This window comes from Coenobita brevimanus, chromosome 78 (assembly GCF_032717465.1).
Source record: "Coenobita brevimanus isolate Jiangsu-jjx chromosome 78, ASM3271746v2, whole genome shotgun sequence".
Lineage (NCBI taxonomy): Eukaryota > Metazoa > Arthropoda > Malacostraca > Decapoda > Coenobitidae > Coenobita > Coenobita brevimanus.
Window position 1 is genome coordinate 43,520,571 of NC_137031.1, and position 23,683 is coordinate 43,544,253.

Below are 23,683 nucleotides of genomic sequence, written 5' to 3' on the forward strand. Positions count from 1 at the left end.
CCTCTTTTATTACCCCATCCATGTACAGATTGAACAACCATGGAGACATGACACATCCCTGTTTCAAACCAACTTTCAAAGAGAAAAATTCACTTAGTTCACCATCCACACGCACTGCAGCCTTCGCACCATCGTACATACTCTTCACAGCATTCAACAACTTCCCATCTACTCCATATATTCTTAACACTTTCCACAATCCTTGTCTATCCACCCTGTCATATCCATCCATCCATTGCCAGACGCCATGTATCCCAAACGGGGTGGCCAAGGGCTTAGAGTTAATTGTTTTACAGGGAGGGGCACTAATCCTCCACCAACCCCACTTGACACGTAGGGATGCCAACAGCATCTGGTGTTCCCAGGTGGTCACCCATCCAAGTACTAACCAGACCCAACGTTGCTTAACTTCGCTGATCGGACGGGAAGCGGTGTACTCAACGTGGCATGTCATATGCTTTCTCCAAATCCATGAAAGCCGCATACAACTTCTTTCCCTTCTCTAGAAACTTTTCCACTAAAGATCTAAGAATGAATATCTGATCAACACAACCTCTTCCCTTCCTAAAGCCTCCCTGTTCTTCTCCAACTAATTTCTCTGTTCTTTCTCTTACTCTGTCTATAAGTATCCTACCATACACTTTTCCTATTATACTAAGAAGACAAATGCCCCTATGATTACCACACACTTCTTTTTCCCCTTTTCCTTTGTACAAGGGAACAATTATACCTGACTTCCAATCCTCCGGGACTCTACCTTCCTCCCAGGCCAATCTGCACATCTTCCACATCCATTCTACTACTATCTCTCCCCCATGCTTCAGCATTTCACCACACACTCCATCAATTCCTGGGGCTTTCCCCGATTTAACTTTCTTCATTGCTTCCACAACTTCTATCCTACTAATTTCTTCCTGTCTTCTCACCTCCCTCCTTCTCCCAGCCATTCCCCAGCCACTTATACTCGCATTACTTCCATCCTCTACGTTCAACAATTCCTTAAAGTGTTCTCTCCATCTGCTCACTTTTTCTCCCTTCTCCACTAGTAATCTACCATTTTTATCTTTCACTCCCCTGCTAACTTCATTTCCACCCTGTCTTACTCTTTTCACTTCTCTCCAGAACATTTTCTTACAGTCCCTCCACTTTACACTCAAATTCCTTCCAAATTCCTCATCCACTCTCTTCTTACTCTCTCTTACTAATATCTTCACCTCTCTCTTCCTTTCCACATATAACTCTCTCTTCCGCCTCTCAACTTCTTCCACGCCCCTATTTCTCATCCATTCATTGTATGCTTTCTTCTTTTGTGTCACAGCCTGTTTCACCTCTTCTGTCCACCACGCTGTTCCTTGCACCCCCTCCGTCTTCTCTTCCTTCCACACACCACATCACATGCTGCACATATTTCTTCTGTAAATATCTTACACACACCTTCCACGTCTCCCATCTGCTCCAGTTCATATTTGCCCAATCGTTCCTCCACTTCTCTCTTATACTCTGCCTTTTTCTCATCCTCTTGTAACCTTTCCACTCTCCTTGCAACTACTCCTTCCTCTCGTCTTTCCCTTCTTCTATTCCTCCACCTTCCTTGCATCCTAATTCTGGCCACCACCAAGTAGTGGTCAGAAAGTCCACTCCCCCAACCTCTATACACTCTTGCATCCTTTACACATCTTCGCATCCTTTCATCCACACACACATAATCAATCATTGCCTTCCTTTCATTCAGTTCACCACCCACCCTTCTCATCACTCGCCATGTATACCTGTGGATCATTTTATGCCTGAAGAGGGTATTGGCTATCACCAACCCCCTCCCAGCACAAATGTCCACTAACGCACTCCCATTCTCATCTATCTCAGCAGGCACACCCCACTCACCAACTATTCCATCCACCTTCACATTACCAACTTTACCATTCATATCACTAATCAAAAACACTCTCTCATTCCTTCCAAACTTTTCCATGCACACTTCCACATTTGTCCAGAACTCTTCTCTCACTCTTCTAGCACGATCTTGCGTTGGCGCATACACACACACAATCGCCCACATTTGTATTCCAACTTTCAACTTTACCCACACAATCCTTGACCCAACTGATCCATACTGTCTTATGCTGTTCTTCCATCTTTTACTCACAACTATACACACTCCTTCCTTTGCCCTCTCATTCTCATCTACTCCTGCACATATACCCCATCCATACTCCCATTCTCTCACACTTTCTCCTCTCCATTTTGTTTCAGTTATTCCACATACATCCACTTTCGCATCCTCAAGCACCTGGACAATCTCTCTCTCTTTCACCTCATCATTCGCTCCTCTTACATTCCATGTACACATTACCAAGTCCTTTGTCCGGTCCTGGGTCGTCAACGTTTGGTCAGTCCTTGTCCGAGGCTTCTTGTTTGTTTTTTTGTTAGTTAGTTAGTTGTTTTTTTAGTACAGTCTGAAATTATAATAATATAGTGCTGTATATTTTGTCTAGCCCCAGGCTCCTACGCTCCTCATGGGGCAACACAGGATTAGATGATGGATGGATGGATATATCTAGTTTAAAAAAAAAAAAAAAAAAAAAAAAAAAAAAAGGAAGGAAGAAAGTTGACGGCCACAACCATCAGCGGACTGCGAATAGTGCAGGTGGTCGGAACTGATGACCTGTATTGTGAAATTCCCTGTATTTTCACAGCACAGTTTTTTTTTGAATGGAGGCCGTTTTAGGGGGGGAGGGAATGTATCAGATATATCTTTGTGAAATTTAGTGCTGGGTGTAGGAGGAGAACAGATGTTTTGGAAGCACTAGTGTAGGTTTTGAATGGGTGTAGATGTTGGGTAGTGAGTATACACAGTAGCTAAAACAAGTATTTGTGCAGGAGGGGGTCAGTGTTCCGAAAAGTCAACATGTAATGAGTGATATCTCAGGAGGGTTGATATACATGATTTGACCCACCTCTCTTTAGTATTACTGTACAAGAACAATATTACATTTGATTACTGTCCCTCAGTATAGGGAGACAGTTCATACCACTGCTAATATTTGGTGTACATAGTCCATCTGTCTATAGCCTGACACCATACTCCCATAAGGGGTGGTCATTTGTCTTTGAACTGGTAATTTTACCGGGAGGGGCACTAACCCCCTGCCAAGAACTTGTTCACATGCAGGGAACACGTATGGTTGGGTTATATGGTTACCACCCAGTGTTGTAAATGGTTTCATGACTTACAAGAAACATTTAGGCCCATCACTTAATGTAAAGCCACCTGAAAAGGAAAAAAGAGTAATAAAAAGTGATGGAATGGATTTATATAGCCCTGGAGTTAGTGCAAACAAATTGCCTTGACACTGAATGCCATGTAATAATTGAATCATAAGACCAGGTTTGTTATTCTGGAATCTGATTCACAAAACATCCCACTGCTAGAGCTCTGCCAGGACCAGCTTGTGGCAATATCACCTCTCACAGTATTAACACTTATTTAGGATGCCATAACAGATGCTTATCAATACAGAGAGAAATTATATACTGTTTAGAAAGAGTGGTTACCATTTATTGGAAGATATATTATGCCACTACAAAAATGACAGGTCGGGCTTTTATGAGGTTATGGCATTGAAGAATGTATTAGTGTGAATCATATCAAAATGTTGTTTACAATATTACAGGCTTGATGCCCTAGAAATTATTACCCAAAATATTCAGTTTTAAGGCAGTTTGTCCGGGCATCTCAAAATAAGTGGATCTTGAATTTGGGTGTGTTTATTTATTTTATATTTTTTTCTTGGAGGGAACAATCATGGAGGCTTCTGCTCTTCAGTTACTTCGTTTTTGCATGAAAATAAAAATTTCTCCTCATGTAGTATGCACAGATACTTGTTTTAGCCACCCAACAATATGAAAAAAATATATAGTTTTCAGAACACAGTCCTTTCAGGATGGAGGTCGTTTAGGTAGGGGAAAAAAATTGTGTGAGGTGTTAGGTTAGTTAGAGGAAGAAGAGAGAAGTGTAGTGTTGGTTATAGGAATAAGAGGGAAGTGTAGTGTTGGGTATAGGAAGAAGAGGGAAGTGTAGTGCTGGGTATAGGATGAAGAGGGAAGTGTAGTGCTGGGTAGAGGATGAAGAGGGAAGTGTAGTGCTGGGTAGAGGAGGAAGAGGGAAGTGTAGTGCTGGGTAGAGGAGGAAGAGGGAAGTGTAGTGTTGGGTAGAGGAGGAAGAGGGAAGTGTGTTGAGTATAGGAAGAGGAGGGAAGTGTATTGTTGGGTAGAGAAGGAAGAGGGAAGTGTAGTGTTGGGTAGAGGAGGAAGAGGGAAGTGTGTTGGGTATGGGAAGAAGAGGGAATTGTGGTGCTGGGTAGAGGAAAAGGGAAGGGTATGTTGAGTATAGGAAGAAGAGGGAAGTGTAGTGCTGGGTAGAGGAGGAAGAGGGAAGTGTAGTGCTGGGTAGAGGAGGAAGAGGAAAGTGTAATGTTGGGTGTAGGAAGAAGAGGGAAGTTTTGTGGTGGGTAGATGGGGAAGAGGGAGGTGTTCTGTTGGGTAGAGGAAGAAAATATAATGTTATTTAGGGGAGGAAGAGGGATGTTGTTGAGGCGGTGTGTGTAGTGTTTATAGGCTTTGAATGGCTGTAGTGGCTAGGTAATGAGTATGTACAGGATAAATTATTAACAGAAAAAAGGAAAAACAGAAAAGAGAGAAAAAAAAAACAAAATAGTTGTACGTTTTATTTTGATGGTGTTCACTTTTTAATTAATTCGGGGCAGTGGTCAAGTGATAGGTCTAATAGAACTTCCTTGGTGGTTTGAATGGCCATAATGCTTTTATTTTCCTCTGACAAAGTGGGGCCAGACTGGAGGGTCAGTTTAACTAGTAATCAAGGAGACTCATTCCTGTCTCATTACTAAATTTCACTATGCATGGGATTGGTCCAGTTCTGTCATATAAAACCAACTTATTATGAAGAGGTGCATAGTGAGGCTGGGGGGGAGGAGGCAGCCTTATCGGTCTGTGTGGAGGTCTTGGGGTGTGGTGGTTGTTTACGTGTTCGTGTTTCTGGATTGAGAGTCCCTTGGTTGCCCTGCGTTTGTGTGTTTAGCCACGAGGGATTTTTGGCACTGAGAACACCAGCTGGTGTTGTATTGGTGTTGATGTTGAATGGGAAGGTCATGGAGTTAATAATTACGAAGTGCTTATGCAAAGAAAAATGTGTGAGGTAGTCATGATTCCAGGGGCTTAAATGGTCAGTGAGTGAGCATGTGGCCCTTTTTCCTGGATATGGCCTGGTTATATCAGTGCCACCACATGAAGGTGTATGTCTAGCACCACATTTTATAACAATTGGGTTTGGAAGGTGAGAATCGGGGATAGGGTTGTGAGAGGCAGACTGAAAAAGACCGGGAATGAGGTCATAGTGTGTGAACTCAGGGGTAAGGAACTGAATAGGGAGGCTGCCAGAGATCATGCAGCCATTAGGTGACTAAGGCCATTGCAAGCATGACGGAGCCTGTATAAATGGTATATGAACAAATGAAAATACTGAACCACTTCTACAGGCCCACCATGCACTCTTAATTTCAGGGTTATTAAAGAAGCTCAGTATATAGATGCATAGGATTGAATTATATTAAAACACATCATGGGAGATGTAAGGGCACATTTTCCACACTATTACAAACTAAATATGTATAAATTATGAGTTTTGTTTGTGTATAATGCCAGCCAAAAGTAATTCCTCATTTAATAATTGATATATACAGTATTCCCGTAAGTGGCTGATAGGTGAACATTGTGTGAAGCTAGGGTTAGGTCCCAGCAAGAGGGACTTTTTCTCAAGCATTTAAGGATCATATGCAAGACAGAAAGTAAGTATCAAGATAGGTATTTGTGTTAAGTTAATAGTATTTATAGGTGAATTAATGTTGACCTTTCACAGCACACCTTTGAGATTAATTAAGACTCATGTTATGTGAAAAGTGTTTTTATTTTTCATATACAGATTAAGAGAGAAAGTGTGCTTAGTGAAAGTATCTTAAATGGGGATTACTGATAGGGGTTTGCCAGTACGTTCATATTGTTATTATTTGACTAACAAGGAGTTTCTGAAGCTTAAAGTAATGGTACCCATTGTTGGCATTATAATACAAGTAACTTATTTGAGTGTTTATGTTCTATGTTTTAGTATTTTGTGTAGTTAAGTTTTGTATTAGGCTTCCTCTTTCTGTCTGCTTCCTCTTCTCCTCCTGTTTTTTGTTCTCTTCTTCCTTTGTTTTCCTCTTCTCTTCCCTCCTTACCTTACCAACCATCCAGCCTCTCAACCACCACCACCCTGCAACCAACCTTACCACCACCGCCACTCTGCAACCCACCTTACCACCACCGCCACTCTGCAACCCACCTTACCACCACCGCCACTCTGCAACCCACCTTACCACCACCGCCACTCTGCAACCCACCTTACCACCACCGCCACCCTGCAACCCACCTTACCACCACCGCCACTCTGCAACCCACCCTACCACCACTACCCTGCAATCCACCCTACCACCACTACCCTGCAATCCACCCTACCACCACTACCCTGCAACCCACCCTACAACCCACCCTACCACCACCACCCTGCAACCCACCCTACCACCACCACCCTGCAACCCACCCTACCACCACCACCCTGCAACCCACCCTACCACCACCACCCTGCAACCCACCCTACCACCACCACCACCCTACCACCACCACCACCCTACCACCACCACCACCCTACCACCACCACCACCACCCTACCACCACCACCACCACCCTACCACCACCACCACCCTACCACCACCACCACCACCCTGCAACCCACCCTACCACCACCACCACCACCCTGCAACCCACCCTACCACCACCACCACCACCCTGCAACCCACCCTACCACCACCACCACCACCCTGCAACCCACCCTACCACCACCACCACCCTGCAACCCACCCTACCACCACCACCACCACCACCACCCTGCAACCCACCCTACCACCACCACCACCACCACCACCACCCTGCAACCCACCCTACCACCACCACCACCCTGCAACCCACCCTACCACCACCACCACCCTGCAACCCACCCTACCACCACCACCACCCTGCAACCCACCCTACCACCACCACCACCCTGCAACCCACCCTACCACCACCACCACCCTGCAACCCACCCTACCACCACCACCACCACCACCACCACCACCACCCTGCAACCCACCCTACCACCACCACCACCACCACCCTGCAACCCACCCTACCACCACCACCACCACCACCACCACCACCACCCTGCAACCCACCCTACCACCACCACCACCACCACCCTGCAACCCACCCTACCACCACCACCACCACCACCACCACCACCACCCTGCAACCCACCCTACCACCACCACCACCACCACCACCACCACCACCACCACCACCCTGCAACCCACCCTACCACCACCACCACCACCACCACCACCACCACCACCACCACCACCACCCTGCAACCCACCCTACCACCACCACCACCCTGCAACCCACCCTACCACCACCACCACCCTGCAACCCACCCTACCACCACCACCACCACCACCACCCCCACCACCACCACCACCCTGCAACCCACCCTACCACCACCACCACCACCACCCTGCAACCCACCCTACCACCACCACCACCACCACCACCCTGCAACCCACCCTACCACCACCACCACCACCACCACCACCACCACCACCACCACCACCACCACCACCACCACCACCACCACCACCACCACCACCACCCTGCAACCCACCCTACCACCCTCCCTTGCTATACCCTGCCTGGTGTCCCCTGCTGTTCCTGCCATCCATGTCCTGTCACCACTTACCTGCCCTTCACCGTTGCAATACACAGCTATCCCCTCCCTTGCACCCTAACAAGCCCTGGCATGTCTCCCCTGCCCTGCTGTTCCTCTCATCCCTCTCTTGTGCTATCCTGTCATCCCTGCCCCGTCCTTCCATCACTCCTGCAATCCCAGTCCTGCCCTGTCATCCCTAACCTGTCTTGCCATCCCTAACCTGTCTTGCCATCCCTAACCTGTCTTGCCATCCCTTACCTGTCCTGCCATTTCTTATGTGCCCTGCACCCTTACTATGCCCTGCTGTCCTGCCAACCCTTACTTCCCGTGCCTTCCTTGTCCCGCCATTCACCCTTGCACACTTACTGTGCCCTGCTGTTCTTGCCTTGCTCTGTCCTGGCCTGCTATTCTTGCCCTGCCATCCCTCTGAGGTACTCAACTTAATCTGCAGTGCTGTCCTTCCTCTGCCCTGCTCTCCTCTTCCCTCCCTTGCCTTGCCTATTAGGTAATTTTTTTTTTTAATCTATTTAATTTATTGTATTTATTTTTTTGCATTTATAGTTGTGATTATATGTTTATACTCAGCCCTTGCATATTCTGTTTTTATGTTTTCTGAAGCCGATATTTTACCAGTGTCATGTTTTATTTTAGTATATTTCTAAGTTCATAAAGTTCGAATTCATATTTTCTGTGTTCTGAGGTATCTTCTTAATTCAAAAAATTTTCATCAGTCGGCTTCTTTCTGTATCTATATATATATATATATATATACTACATACATGTATACATATGTATGTAGTACAATGTGCTCTTCATATTGTGTGTACAAAATGTGGACTTTGAAAAAATATCAAAGTGAATAATGCCAAGACATATATGAATAGTATGAAGTGATGTTTCCTTCATACTATTCATATATGTCTTGGTATTATTCTCTGATATTTTTTCAATGTCCACATTTTAATATGTAAAAAAAAAAAAAAAAGTAAGAAAAAGGTATATAGTAAAGACATTGTAATAATACATTGGTTTTATTTCCACAAGATATACACAAGGAGTGGTGGGTCCAAAAAATAAACTATCTCGATAAATGGGCCACAGAAATACGGACTGGTAACCCCAAGGTGTGAGGGTTGCCAGTCCGTATTTTCGTGGCCCATTTATCGAGATAGGTTCTGCGCCCTTCCCCAAGATGCTTCCAAGAGCGTGCCCTGCTCATCACTTTGTATATGCCATGTCTCGTATTGCTCTACCCAGCTATATGCCGAGCAGACCTATACAAGTAAACATGGCAATCAACAAAGAATGAGAAGGGCTTTGTTAACATGCATTGCTAAACACTGTGCAACTATGCAGCCTGTGTTTGCAATAATGCATGTTAAAGACCAATACAAAATGGTTTCATACACAAAAATCACATTAATAAAAATGTCATATCAAAGGACTGAGTAGGGACAATTAACCTCTTCAGTACAAGGACATTTTATGCTTGCTGACACCACACGATTTTACTCAGCTTAAGGTGACATAATAAGGGGTAGGGTAGGGCATGAACAGCAGGACATGGTAGGTATGGCTGGGTATAGCAAGGGGGTGACATACTACAGGAGGATAAGGCAGGGCATGGCAAGAGGGTGAATTCTTATTGAAGGGGTAGGTATGGGAGGGGGTGACTTCATACTCAAGGAGTACAGCAGATATGGAAGGGCACAGCTTAGTATAGCAAGGATGCAAGGTAGGCCAGAACCAGGAGAGGAGGGCAGGTATGGTTAGGGAATTCCTTCCTAACCTAAATAAAATAGTGTGGCAGCAGCAAGAATAAACCTTCATAAAATGTGGAATTTAGCAACAATAAACTGGTAATAGACATCACAGTACTGAAGGGGTTCAAAGGTATTAACGTGCACTGGTTGTGATGCATGTTAAAAATCCATCAATAAAATCATTTCAATGAACCCAACAATTTCCTACTCTTCACTATAACCTGGCCCAATTTTTCATTTATTTTTCAGCTGTGTCACATGACTCAAGATATAGAAAGACAATGCTATGGCTCAAAATAATTTTTACATTGTTTGTGACTAGCATCATGTTTTAAGACTATGACAACTTGTAATTCAGGTTGGAAAGGTTAAATTATTGGGCCAAGTTAGTGTTCTGAGTATAGTCTCAACAAACAAGTAAATCTTTATAAATATGTAACTCAAGGCCATATTACTACAACCAAGAATGTGAAGGTGTCGACAAGCTATCTATCTCTACTTACACAGTATTCAGATTCATTAAACCTGTGAGGGTACAAATTGCCTCCATTTCCCCTGCCATTCTGCTGCCCTTCAACTTACACCTCCCTCTCGTATACCTCCCACTACATACCTCCATCTCATCCTCACTCTCCCCCCCCCTCCTCCTCCACCTCAATCACGCACTCTCTGTCAGTCTCCTCCTCTCCAGTCCCTCAACTTACACCCCCCTCTCATACACCTCTCCACTCCATCCTTCCATCTCATTCACATTCACCCTCCTAGTTAATCTCCTACTCTCCAATCCCCCACCTTACACCCTACTGTCTCATAATACCTCTCCACTCCCTTAGTCTCCCCTTGCCTCTTCCCTCACCTCCACCTCACCTACATACACACCTAGTTAGTCTCACTCTTCATCCCCACCAACCTACACCATCCTCTCTCCTATACCACTACGTCTTCCTTCCATCTCATCCTCAGTCTCCCCCTCCAACTCACATACACTCTCATAGTTAATTCTCTCACTTTCCATCACTTTACCATACCATATCATCTTCGGTCTCCCAGTTCTAATTTTAGAAGCGAAAGACAACACGATGATCTATTTCTGACCAGACTAAGATGTGCAATGCCAGCATAACGGATCTAACAATAACAGATCTTCCTTAAAAAAAACACCTTCAGTGATAAGGCCACAAGTCATATTTTAAAAGTTATGAAGTAACATTTATCACCTTTAAGACTTTGTTCCCTTAAAAAACCTTGGAAAAAAAATAAAAAAACGGGGGTAGCTTACGCTCTTTTGAACAGCCTCCTAAAGTTTACACCCCTTATTAATTTCTTGATCATATAATAAACAGGCACGCATCTTTACCAAGACGGCTTGTGGCTCAAATTTATCGCTCATGTACTGGTGCAAGTAGGCAACTAATAAAGTATATATAAAATTAGTATGCTGCTCCTGGCCTCCCTTGCCATTTTGTACCCAAGCAACTGGTCTTCGATTAATTCCAACAACACAGATAAACATTATCACAAATAATTATTAGGCAACATTGTTCCCAGAATGATTTAAATTCAAAATTCTTTTCTTTATGCAAGGATGAGGGAACCAAATGCTAGAAAACTTGAAACATTGTTCCCTCCAACAAAAAACAGTAAGCTGAGACAAATTCAAGATTCGTTAATTTTGAGATTCCTTGCCACAGCATTTACAAGACTGGAGGGTAATAGGCAGTAATAAGTGAGGAGGAAGGCAGTTCCAGAGTTGACCTGTTGCATACATGAAAGACTGGTAGTAATGGTGGACAGAAAAGGGACAAGAGTTTGCTGCTAGATGGGTGCTACACACCCGCCAGAGTGGTGGAGGGATACAAGCAGACATTTCAGAGGAGCAGTGACCACTGACGTATCAACAGAAATGAGATATATACTGCACATGCAACAGTTGTAGTCAGAGAATAAAGATGGCATGCTGCATCACTATGTGCAACTAAAGCAAAATGTCAAGGAGTTGCTGATTTCTTGGTCAGCACCAGGAGCATGGATTTCTTTTTAACTGTAGTTCTCAGAATACGTGTTCAGTATTTTGACTAGGATTTGCAAAAATACTTCACTCATTGGCAGAGCAACTAATGTAAGATTTTTAAAAAGCAAGATTAATTTTACTACCTCCAAAATTCTGGAAATTCTATGACTGCTCTGTCAAAATCAAGTTTTTTTCATATCAGACAAGTCTTAAAGGTGAAAACAATGTACTCCACTATACAGAATATTAAAACATATAAAACAATCACATTTAAATTAAACAATCATTTATTGGATTAAAGAAAATGTCTTATGGTCAGCACATAAATATGCAAGTAATTGATGTGGAATCATGAGGGCCACAATATAGGCTACCTGAGTGAAGAACTGCTGAAAAATCAAAGGGTCTGACTGACTGAATGGCCCAGAGATGCTCCCACATCCATAAATACATTCAGTGCATATACAGATGTCCTCGTTTAGTGTCAGGTATGCCTAAACTAACTGTATTTCCTCCATACAACTAGTAATGAACATTTTGTACTCTGACTATGCTTTATAGGAACACTTTTCAACTGACAGAACTGGAGAAAAAAAAAAAGGGGGGGAGGGGAAAGAGGTTGCATTGTTTGATGATCCTTAATTATGAGGTATAAGCCTCCTTGGTTACTTCAGTTTTGTATCACTTACAAAGCCAACAACATGCATATGTCTGCTTTGGTCATATAATGGCAACTCTCCATGCTATTCAATCTCTGGCAGTATCCCTTTTCAGTCCCTTATCCCTGAGGTCTTACTCTATGACTTCATCCCGTTTTTTTTTTCTTACAACTCTACCCTCAATATTGTCCCTCTCACCCTCCACACCCATCTGTCATCCTCCATCCTCTCCACATGTCCAAACCATCTTGATCTACCACTCCTCCTGTCCTCATTATACCATTACATTAAAGTCCCATCCTTCCCCTCAACTCTTCGATCGCAATCCAAACACCCCCCAAGGCCTGTCTTTCAAGGATGCACTAGACACCATTCTGATCATTATTTCTGTGTGTCTGACCATATAAATATCCTCTTCCTTAAAGTCACGCCACCATACAGCATTACACTTCCAACACATGCCGCATACAAAGATCCCTTAGCACTTAGCACTGAGGGAATGCCCTCTCATGTCACGAGAGGCAACAAGTCCCTCAACTTCCTTCAGCTACTCCTTGCCCTAGTCACATCACCAACTCCAGCCCCACCTCAAGCACATAATATGCCCCCCCCCCCCAAAACAAAAAACAAAAAAAAAAAAAAAATCCTCCACACACTCAAGAGACTCACCAGCAAGATTAATCATTTCATGCCTGAATCTCCATATGCTCTCCCTCACACACTACACAAACCAAATCAGCATTTTACAGTCTACCACCAATACCGCTACATTTCTTAGGCACCCACCTATCACTGAACAAGATGTAGTTACTTCCCACACCCTTGTAGCAAACCACAGATGGTCACACTCTCTTTGTGAAAGTACTGCCACCAGCCCTAGATTTCATCACCTTTGTTTACTTGTCACATCAACCCTCCACTGACTCACATCAACCCCCCACTCTGACTACACTCTGCCATCAAATGAGACAAAAAAGAATAGGGATCCGTCAGGCAAAGGAGAAGGTTTGCCTTCATGAGGAAGTAGTCTCCTTGGTTACTAGTCCTATCTATGTGGTATACCGGTACTTTATAGGCACAGAAGACTTGCTTTCATGAGTCCCCTTGGTTACTAGTCCCTCAGCTGTTAGGATGGCAAGACAGACTGGGGTTAATCAACAGCAACAACTAGTCCCTCAGTTCACAGACCCATTAAACAAAACCTCTCTCAATTCCCTCACTTATCCTTCCCAATGATGGTGGAATACAGGAGCTTCCTTGGTTACTAGTCATATGCCTCATGAGTCTCCTTGGTTAATGCTCTTATACCTCCCTATCCTCTCAATGGATAATGGTGGAATACTGGATAGGGCAAATTCAGCCTGAAGACCACCATGTTCATGTTGGGATAAGCCTGGAGACAAAATAATTCAGCCCTTCTTCATGATTAGCATATAAACGAAACTGGGGACAAAATGAGTAAACTTTAAAAATAAATAAATAAATGATCACTGTCAACTGCACTTCTTCGTGACTAGCGTATAAACGAGGACTTTCTGTATGCACAACAGTTCTTTCACTTTAATTTGGCCAATATTAATCCTTTAGCAGCTTAGTTCAGTACCAAAAAAATACAGCAATGGCTCTACATTCTTTCCACAGCACTTCTTCGTGCCTAGCATCACTAATTTTAATCTAATATAGCTAAACTCAAAATTCAAAGATGGAATTTCTGACCAAAGTTAAACCCTTTCCACTGCACTGCTTCGTGGTATTTTTGGCCAAGTTAAAGCAAGAAGTGACAGATGCAGTTTTAACACATTACCAATCTTCTTTGAATATACTGCATTTTCTTTTACACAGCTGGCTTTTTCTTGCTGTTTTGATACTATCTTCAATCATCTTGTCAGAAGTCAACTTGCCTCCTGCAAAGATAGAAATACATTAGCTGGTTTGTTTTTATCTGATGGAAATGAACCACTCCCAAAACAAACACTGAGCTGTGCTTGTTAAGGCACCTGACACCCAAGCAGTAGACCACCAGACACCCAAATCCACTGGACCACAAGCACCACCCAAGCCCTCTGTCACCAGGTACCTGAACCCCCTAAAGCCTCCAGACACCCAAACCCTCAAGGCCACCAGGCACCTTAACACACTAACCTAAACACACACTAACACACCTCATGTATTCAAAACACCTGCCAACTAGATTAGCAACATCAGAAGATTAAATTCCATACCTAAACTAAAAGTATCTTCACAGACCTGTGGCAAAACTATTCCTACCAATTTTTAAGTTTCTTTGAATCTCACCGAATGATTTTTTTTTTCTTTTCGAAATGCTTCCTTATGGCCAAAACTGAAAACTGCTAAATAATCAACTGATGGAACAGCTGGCATATCAAATAAACTCCAAATTTCAAGCGTGCAACTTCGTATTTCATGTCACGAAAATGCCTCCTAGCCAAAATCGAAAATCACCTAAAAGGCAGCTGATGCAACAGCCAACATGTTAAATCAACAAAAGTTCAAGCTGTGCAACTTTGTATTTCATAAGAAAATAGCTTAGCGGTGTCCAAAATCAGATATTTAGACTTTCCTTGGAGAAGTGTACCACTTATGGACCGGTCTGCTTTGCCACAGGTGGAAAGACCAAATACCGGTACTGTATTCCAAAGCACATTAAGGTGAACCACCACAACCCACTACACCCCCAGGCATCTACATTAAAAACAACAGCAAACAAAGCCACCTAACAAATTCCAAACATCAGCCAATGCAAGCACCTTAATCCACTACATGACGAAAATGATGGCCTAATTTTGAAGGAAGGCAAAAACTGTAAAAAAAATGCTAACTCCTAGTGTGAGATATCTATCGATCAATATATACTGAAGCAATCCTAGAGACAGTATTTTAAAGACCGGATTATACAAGAAACTGTTAAAAAATCTTTCCAAACAAAAACTGAACAAAGACAATATCCATTTACTGACAGATGCCTGAACACTGCATTTAAAGATTATTACTGGCAGAAGGTGGGAGAGTCACAGGCTGAAGGAGAGACGGCCACAGGAAGAAGGAGAGAGGCAGAAGGAGAGTCACAGGCAGGAGAAACAGTCACTGGCAGAAGGAGAAAGTCAAAGGCAGAAGGAAACAGTCAAGGGAATGAAATCAAACTGAGTTATACTTCTAACTCCTTAACTCCCCTGGCACCTCTTCCTAAGTGATTTATTTCTGGTTATATTCTTGCTTCGACCAAACAACTGTACAACTTCGGGAAGTCCTATGGCTCTGGTGTTATGACAATAGAACAAGGTATAATAATAATACTGTAAACTGCTGAAGAAAATTTTTCATGAATGTAATCTGGAACAGCAAGCATAAAATTATTTGTGTGAGGCTAAAAGTACTAACGGAATTTTGAAAAGCATAAATTTGTATAAAAGATAAGGGTTAATTATGAACACTGCTGTCCCTAGAATAAATAGCTAAGGTAGAGGTGCTAGGGAGCTTCCTGCCAATTTATTCCTGCCAGCCTCCAATGATTTAATCCAGCTGAGGGGATAGTTTTGTAGTGAGGGATAAATGATGGTTATATCTAACTACTACGGCTGCAAACTAATAGTTTACTTAAACTATATGTAGTTAAGAAAGACAAGGTGGAAAGGGTAATAATGACTGTTGGCCTCTCCATTTTAACTACGTCAAACAAAGTCTTTCCATTGGTAACGGAATCGTTAAATTTCAGCAATACTCTTGCAAATTTATCTTCCTAAACAATTTAACTATTGGCACTAGTGGGTTTTAACTTTCCAACACCTGTTGGAAACCAACTGGCAAAAAAGCTAGTACTATAGCAAGATTTTAAAGAAAACCATACAAGTAGACTTCACTAGACCAATCAACAGTTATTTCAATAGACTGGCAACTAAATGATTAAGTAGTTAGAACACATTTATGAGTACTCATCATTTAAGTATCCATATCAAAGGTGGTGGTGGTTGTCTACAACAAACACCATACTAGCAGGGGTGGCTTCCTCTGCTATGAAGCTGCCCCTCCCCTCCAACTGCCCAGAAGTAAAAATATGTTTTAGACCTCATTAGCCCTTTAACAACAATGACAATGTTAAATCTCATGCCGACTGGCATAATTGAAGGCTATCTCTAACCTATCCATCAAGGAGTCAGTCAGTTACTATTCTTGCCATACAGATAATGTACCTATCCCTCAAATGGAGGACGATGGACTGCAGATGGATTTCAGCCTGAATTCTCCCAGTTTCGGTGCTGACATGCATGAACCCACAGATGAGTTTAGGACTCTGGTAAACATTTTTTTTTTTTCCCACGGAAAAATATTTGCCAAAATTTGCATGGAAAACCAATTCATCTACTCCCATACATTATATTGCTACTTCCCTATTCACTTAAGCTAATGCAGCAACCATACTGAACTATCTAACGACAATCTTAATTTCCTTCATCCTGATCCTTTTCACCTAATGATGGAGTGAGGCAGAGTGCAAGAAGAGAAAACATTAATTAAAGGAAGTTGATATATCTACATCATTACGTCTCTACCCACCTACGGATGGGATGAGGCACAATTCAGAAAGAGGGAAAACTAGCCAGCATTTCCTCATTCGTTCATTTATAATGGCTCCAAGATGCTTGTATACATCAGCCTAGGTCACCTAATGGCAGCACTCATGCTGCTCAATCTCCAGCAGCTTATCATTCAGCCCTTATCCCTGAGGTCACATTGACTTAATCCCAGGCTTTTTTTTCAGTCTGCCTCTCAGCTCGTTGCACTCCTCTCACTCTGCACCCAATTGTCATCCTCCATCCTCTCCTCATTACCAAACCATCTCAGTCTACCCCTTCTCAATCTACCCTTTCCTCTCAATTCTATCCTTAACGTTCACTTCTCTCGCCCTCCACTGTTATCCTCCATCCTCTTCACATGCCCAGTGACTTGGACCAAATTAAAATTATGTTACTGCACCTACATATTTATTTTACCGCTGCTCTCGCCCACACTGGATATATGTTAGGTCTCAATTTCAATCACAGCCTTTCTCTAATATTTCTGGCACGGTCTACTGTATATTCTGTTAACTTTAATATCAGTATCTAAATGAATTATATTAATTACGCTACTCAATGAAATGTTGTGGCAAACGTGTAAGCAAGGTAGTGACATTCTGGCATGTTATATTAAACTACAAGAGGACAAAAGTCTAACAAATTAAGTAATTAAACAAAATCTCATTCTAATTACCCGTGAGAAAAATACAAGGAAATTATTACCTGATGGAACTGGTTGTATCCCAAAACTTTGGTAACTGACTAGCCTACACAATTTCATTAACTATAGTTACGAAGGTGGGAATGAGCTTCCTTGGTTACTACAACCAGTTTTTTATTCACTGTACGGAACTATCACTTCCACATCAACATTGTGTGGTTGCCTGAATTCAGGTATCTATCCATCGCCAAACACCTTAATCTCACTGGGGGTGGCTACACACAAAATGCCTCCACAATCCCTTCGCCTCTATCATTTGGTTGCCCTACTTCCAACTTACACATTCCTCTCTTACCTTTCCCCACTCTACCCCTTCATCCCATCCTTTGTTTTAATGTAGGAATAAGGGTCCCACTGGGCAATTCAAGCTTCCATAATTACCTGACTACAGTCAATGCTTTGAGAAATTATCAAGTTAAAACAAATGAACTTCAGTGCTGTACTTATCTGAACAGACTTTTGCCAGTTGCCACCCTTCTCAAAGCAAAGCCCCACTTACTTGAGTTCTGCATGTAGTCTCCCATCGCTCCTCATGTTCCAGAATCAGGCTGATTTCTCTACTGTAGAACCAACTGCTATCTTGATGCTTCATTTTCACCCACACGAACCCAGTGCCACCACATTGGAACATCACCGCAAAGATTACAGTCTCCAGAGAGAACAAATTTACTTTTTGAGTAGGCAATTATACAGTAGATAACACTAGTACTTCCACCTTCTACTTGCCCTAGATTTTGCATTAGGCAGTCCATTTCACATAGTTCAGTGGCAAAACAAAATACGGGTTAGTTTTCCTTTCCACAGCACTTCGTTATCATACTGTATTATTTTATTGTTAACTCAATTCAAGATGCTGAGAATTCTGATACAAAGTTCTTGTTACAGCTAAGTATTCTCAATTGGGAGTTGTCACTATTAATCTCCTACATATGGTTTTTCTGACAACGGGGTAACTCCCCCCCCCAAAAAAAAAAAAATAATAATAATAAGCGTGAATTTTGATGAGCCGTAGTTATGAATTAGGAATGGGTCCTTGGTTACCAAACTACTTTTTTTTCTAACAGTCTAACTTGGTCTAAAATTGCCATCTCTCCTTGAATGACCAATCTGCACACAGACGCCTCTCCACATATAGCACTGTGGTTAACTATTACGGTTTCAGTTATTTAAGAAACCTTTATAACTACTCGAGAGCGTTTACAATACAAACTAAACACAATACCTACACATAAAACTTCTTAATGGGAAGAAAAAGTAAAAAAGATCTTACCAAATCGCTGACAACCTCCACTGCCCACGGTTCAAGCCAAACTGATCAAGCAGCCGGCGAATTCCAACTCTCCTTCCGCTTGTTCCCTCCGTCCCTCCCTCCCATAGTTCTCCCCCCCTCCCTCCACCAACTTGCCTGTTGCCACCATCTCCCTCCCTTCACACTCCTTCTTCCTCCTCCCCTCATTTCCTTCACTCACCTCCCTCTATCCTCTTTTCCTTCAATATCCTTTCCCCTCTATGTCCTTCCATCTCTAGTTTTCTCTTTCCTTCCACCTCCCTGAAAAACACGCTTCCTCCCTACCCCCTCCTTCCTTCCCCCCCTTATCTCATCCCTGCCCCTCCCTTCTTCCACCGTTACCTCTACCCTCTCATCCCTCCTTCCCTCTTACCTCCTCCCTTCCCTTCAATATTATATATATATATATATATATATATATATATATATATATATATATATATATATATATATATATATATAAAGTGAACAGAAGTTGCTGTATAATTGTATCAATACAATTTACAGCTCTATATGAATGTTTAAGCACTATCAGTATTTCTTTAAAAGTTTAACTCATGATTCATCCATAGCTCCGTAAAATCATTTGACGTTAAATTATCTGAATGCTAGAGTTGTAACGGTACTGACTGTCAGGTAGACAGATAGGTAGGTAAGTAGGTAGGCAAGCACACAGTTAGGTAGGAAGGCACTGAAGTAGCTATGTAGGCAGGTAGGAAAGTTGATAGATATTACGCTGTGGTATGAAGGAAGATAGGTACAAAGGTAGCACAGACAGGTGGGTATGTAAGCACAGAGGGAAGATAGGTAGATATGTAGGTAGGCATGCACTGTAGTTAATAACCAGACATTGTGGGAGACAGGTGAGTAGGCACTTTGGGAGATAGGTAGGCAGGTAGTTACGGACTGTGGGAGGGAGTTGTGTAAGCTAGGTAGGTATTTTAGTAGGCATGTAGGTAAGCACTGTGGGAAACTGGTGGGTGAGTAGGCAATGTGGTAGGCAGGTACATAGGTAGGTGGGTTGGCAGACACGTGCACTGTGGCTGGCAGGTGCTACTCATACATGCCAGCTTTTGAGAATAAAGCACTCCTTTTACCATCTTTATACTAATTCTACCCTACATCAGTAACAGGATGATAATGCAACATTTCTGGGTCCCATGGTGTGATAATATGAATGGTATTTCAGCAGACAAAAAATTACATGGGAATCCTACAAATACAGTACATATTTGCACATCATGATATACAACTCTGTGCATCTCTATGCTCTCTCAGATAATCTTTATTCAGAAATTTCATGAAGCTGTTATACTTTATCAAAATACTTAATTCAGATAAATCATCATCCAGGCCTTCTTTCCCACCTTAGGGTGTTCTGATGTAACATTTACAAAATAAACTAACCAGAAAGTGACTGATGGGGGTGCTTACCATCCACTCACTAGATGTAGTGCTGCTAGTGGGTGCCTGCTTTTTCCTCTCTTCTTTTTTTCCTTCATTCTTTCCTCTTCATTCTGTCAACGGGTGACTCTACAATGAGTGACAAGCCAAATGGTTTCCTGTACCCCAGGAAACCATTTACCATGCTGAATGGTAACCATACAACCATATTATGGCATCTGGTATCTGGTGGTTTAGCGGACAATTAAAGAACTCGAACTGGATTGAGCTGGTGCAGGTTTATATCCAATGAGTGGTTGGGGTTTATTACTCACGTACCGTAATGGCTCTCAGGGATGAATGAGACTGGTCACTCTCAAGGCCAATGTGCTTTGCCCCGGGCTCCTACGCTCCTCATGGAGCAACACTAAATTAAATAATGAATGAAGGAGTGAATAAAATGTCTACCTTCTTCAGCAGATTTCCTTGACACCTTCTACTGTCTGACTCCCAAAATCTCTTAACAGTTTATGGCACAAACCCTTGACCTTCAAACTATCTTAATGTAGGTCTACTCCAATATTTCCCATTTACCTTGGATTGTTACTTAATTCAAGCTACAACTCTCACTGTATATTTAACTTAGTAATGTTTTCAGTACCTATGTACAGACGTCGGAATAAGTTCGTTTCCTTTTCCCTGGACTAAGGAGTTTGTAACACTGCTCGATGGAGAGATATCCCCTCCTCCTCCCTTCCTCATAGACCCACACTCCCACCCAACCCCCCCACTTTTCTCTCCGACCCCATAACCCCACCCGGTCCCCTCCATACTCTCGCTCACAGCTAGCTAGGGGTTTCTGTACATCAAGCACCTCTCTAATTACGTGTAGTCTTAACAACTAATAAAGGGATAGTACAATATAAATCATAAACCAAGTTAGAAAAAGGTTTACTACACTGTGTGTGTGTGTGTGTGTGTGTGTGTGTGTGTGTGAGAGAGAGAGAGAGAGAGAGAGAGAGAGAGAGAGAGAGAGAGAGAGAGAGAGAGAGAGAGAGAGAGAGAGAGAGAGAGAGAATAAATTTGCTGTGATTAAATGTTGCGGTAGCAGACGCCTCTTTTACACACACACACACACACACACACACAGCGAGAGAATAAATCTGCTGTGATTAAACGTTGCGGTAGTAGATACCTCCTTTAAACACACACACACAGACCGACAGAGAGAGAGAGAGAGAGAGAGAGAGAGAGAGAGAGAGAGAGAGAGAGAGAGAGAGAGAGAGAGAGAGAGAGAGAGAGAGAGAGAGAGAGAGAGAGAATGAATTTGCTGTGATTAAATGTTGCGGTAGCAGACACCTCTTTTACGCACAGACAGACAGACAGACAGAGACAAGAAACAGATAGTCAGACCGACAGGGAGAGAGAGAGAGAGCAAAAAAAAATCTGGTGTGATTAAACGTTGCGGTAGTAGACACCTCTATTACACACACACACACGCTGGTGCAGTGGTAACGTTCTCGCCATCTGGTAGACGGGAGTTCGCGCCTCGCCCAGGTTGCGAAGTTTCACTGACGAAGTGGGTGGTTACTGTCCCCCTTGAGCAAGGGGACGGGTGTGTGCGTGTGTGAAGGTCACAGCCTTGCCCTTAGGTCGGACTATATGAGCTCTCAGCTCCCTTCCGGGAGGGTAAAAGCTGACAATCACGATCATCAGGTGATACTGACCGACCCGGTGAATTACACACACACACACACACACACAGACAGAGACAGAGAGACTTGGATTGGTAAGAACAATCAGGAAAAATACTGATAAAAAAAGTGACTGAGAGAAGAAACTGAAGCAAAGAGGAAGAAAACACGCCGGTGAAAAAATGGAACAGTGTTAAATGAGTGACACAGTGACGGAAGCACACACACACACACACACACACAAACGCTCACTTTCTGAATATTGTCGATCTATCTGTCTGTGCCTGTGTACTACCCTCCCCCCCCTCTCTCTCTGGATCCTTTGTCTCATCCCCAGTTTCCTTTTCCCTCCTTCCCCTCTCTTTATCGCTATCTGCCCAGTCCCCTACCTACCTCCCTCTTTCCTTTCCTTCGTCTCTCTCCCCCTCTGTCACTCCCTCATTACCTCACTCTTCTTTCTTCCTCCCTGTGTCACAACTTTGTCTTACTATTTTCATCTATCACAAGTCCTACCTTTTTTTTCTCCATTACTCTCTCCGTATTTCTTTACTTGTTCTAAATCCATTTCCTTCACTGCTTTCTTCCCTCAGTAATAACTGCATGCTCTTTACCTCTCTCCTCTCTCCCTGTCACCCGAAATCTCTTCTTTCATTCCGCTCTTCCCACTGTCTTTCCCTCTTCCCTCCCTCCCTCTTCATCCCCTTGTCTTTCCTTCTTTAACATCCCTCTCCTCCTTCTTGCCCTCCAAATTAACCTCTGTTCTTCCCACCCTTAATCTCTGCTTTCTCTCCGCAAATTTCTTTGTTTCCCTCTCTGTTTACTTGAATGTCATTCATTCTACTCAGCCTCAATGCTTTCGTCTTATCCTGCTTAGTTCTTTCCCTGCGTCCTTGCCAGAATAACACACTTCTTCCTCCTCCCTGTTACTTTGCCTCCTTTACTAATTTTTCTCATTATCGTTCTCAGTATTCCGTTCCGTAGCTCTCTTTCCCACTTTCTCCTTTTGTTATCCCTATTTCTATGCTTACTCCATTTCAATTTTCTCTCAGCTGTCTCACCTTTTGTCTCTACTTCCCTGTCTCTGTCTCCCGGCCTTTCTATTCACATCTCCCTTTTCTCTTTCCCTTTCACAGTGCTTGTATCTCATTTCACCTCTCACTGTCTTTTCTCACTCTCTGTCTCTTTTCTTAGCTCTCGTTGTTCTCTCCTTGACTCTCTCCTTTTTATTTTCTCCTTAACTGTCCTCTATTTCTCATTTTTCCACTCGCTCTCCCTCTTCATCTATTGCTCCCTGTCTCTTAACTCTCTCTCTCTCTCAAACACACACACACAATGTAGTAAACCTTTTTCTAACTTGGTTTATGATATATACTGTACTATTCCTTTATTATTTGTTCGGACTACACATAATCAGAGAGGTGCTTGAAGTATAAAAACCCCTAGCTGGCTGTGAGCGAGAGTATGGAGGGTACCGGGTAGGTTATGGGGTCGGAGAGAAAAGTGGGGGGGTTGAGTGGGAGTGTGGGACTATAAGGAAGGAAGGAGGAGGGGACATCTCTCCATTGAGCAGTGTTACAAACGCCTTTGTCCAGGGAAAAGGAAACGAACTTATTCCGATGTCTGTACCTATACCAACAGTATGCTAAAACTTCATCAATCATTTCAGGATTGCAAATATGTAGTTTTGGGCTAGGTCCATAAGTGAGCTACTATGATTCAAACAATCAGTTAGGCT

General features: G+C 42.9%; 1 pseudogene; it reads right to left on the reverse strand.

Annotated features, from left to right (window-relative positions):
* Nucleotides 1-340: 340 nt before the first annotated feature.
* Nucleotides 341-458, reverse strand: LOC145408893 (5S ribosomal RNA; annotated as a pseudogene).
* Between the last annotated feature and the right edge of the window lie 23,225 nt (nucleotides 459-23,683).